A 2,045-nucleotide genomic window follows, 5' to 3' on the forward strand; every position below is an offset into this window, starting at 1 on the left:
AGACTTTAATTATAAATTATTTTTTATTTTTTATTTAAATTTTTTTATTAAAGATTTTAGTCAAGTCAATTTTTATCGTCTTTAGTTGGAGTGTGCATGGGTCGGGTGAAACCGGATTTGATGTGACTCAGACCTGACCCGAAATATATATCGGGCCTATTTGTTAGACCCGAACCCGGCCCTAAACCCGATGAAACCTATACACTTTCGGGCCACGATTATATCGGGTAGAAACCGGGTGAAAATCGGGCCGTTAACATTATATTACCTTAATACCTTCTTGTAAGTTAGCATGTAAAAATATCCAAATTTTTAAGACTCCAACCATTGTTTGACATGGTAATATTCACTTAGAAAAATATAACAAGAACCAACTCTTCTCTAAAATTAAAGCATAACCATAATTAATACTAATATTGTCTAATAAAACCAAATATTTAAATCAATACAAATAATACAATATTATGCATTAGTCTAAAGTCTTATGCATTTTAAACATAAAACATTAACTTATAGTCATATATATAATGACTAATAACACAAAATATTAAGGTTTACAATACTTAAATTCCACATAATAATAGCCATCATCCATCACTAATAATACAAAATATTAATTATGTATGATAACCGGGCCACCGGGCCGATTTCGGGTGACCCGAGCTATGACCCGGATCTGACCCGAAATAATGATCGGGTCTATTTTTGAGACCCATACCCGGCCCTAGACCCGATGAAATTACACCAAATTAGACCCAAAAGTGTTCGGAACCGGACCGGATCTTCGGGTTGGGCCAGGTCATGCACACCCCTAGTCTTTAGTCAAGTCAATTTTTATCGTCTTTAAAAAAAAAATAAACTATCATTTCTACCTATGAAAATTTAGAACGTTAATAAATTTATCTATAAATAAATAAAATTATTTTTCTACTCATAAAAATAAATTTTCATTAAAAAACTACCTAAACCCTAAAAAGTTATTTGAAATTTCTAAAATACTCTCTAATATAACCTAATTCTAACTTTTTTTTTTATTTCACACCACTACTTTCCCAATTCTAAGCCCACCATCATCCAAATCTTTCTTCATCACCACTTTCATCTCCAACTACCACTATCACTGTCACTATCACCACTACTGTCATCATCGCCTCCTTCTCTAATATCTCAGCAATAGTGGTAGCTTAGTAGTATCAATTCCAGCGACCTCCAGCAGTAATGGCGACAAGATCTTTGCATCATTGCCGTCCTTTCCGCAGCTGTGAACGTTCTCTGTTTTTCTTCGCAAGCACGCATGAGGTCCTGCATAGTGGTGGCACTTTTGATTCCTTGAGATCCGCTTCGATGACCCAATCCTTGGTCTTCATGTTTTCTTTTACAAAAATATCGTCGACTTTGATTGGGATCATCTTCGACAACAGCCTTTGATGACCCAATCCTTAATCTTCATGTTTCCTTTTACAAAAATATCGTCGACTTTGATTGGGACCATCTTCGACAACAGCCTCTGTGCCAACGTTTCGACCTTGAAGCGCTGCTTACGGAGCTTCGAGACTGGGATTGGGGGTCAAAGATTCGACAATACGTTGTTCTCGTGATCTTTTTTAATTTTTGTTACTTCATTCTCTAATTTTGCATCTCTATAATCTAACTTATTTTTGAATTGTAGATTTGTAATTGTTGAATTTGAATGATCCACTTCTGTTGTTGGGATTTGAATTTGTGTTTGTAGTTATGCTGGTTCTGTTGTTGAATCTATAATAATATGATTCTATTAAGGCATTGTTATTTTAATTTAAATGTGAAATTCTAAATCTGAATACTCTTCCTTTTCAAAATGAATTTTTTAACAGTAATCAAGAACTTCAAGTTTCTCTCTTACTCTTCCTTTCTTGTTCGATGGTGGTGGTAAAGAGAAGGATTTGAGGATGAAAGTGGTGATGAGAAAAGATTTGGTGGGATTAGTGGTGTGGAGTAAAAAGAGAAGTTAGAGTTAGATTATATTAAAGGGTATTTTAAAAATTTTAAATAATTTTTACATTTTG

This window comes from Arachis ipaensis, chromosome B03 (assembly GCF_000816755.2).
Source record: "Arachis ipaensis cultivar K30076 chromosome B03, Araip1.1, whole genome shotgun sequence".
NCBI classification, from domain to species: Eukaryota; Viridiplantae; Streptophyta; class Magnoliopsida; order Fabales; family Fabaceae; genus Arachis; species Arachis ipaensis.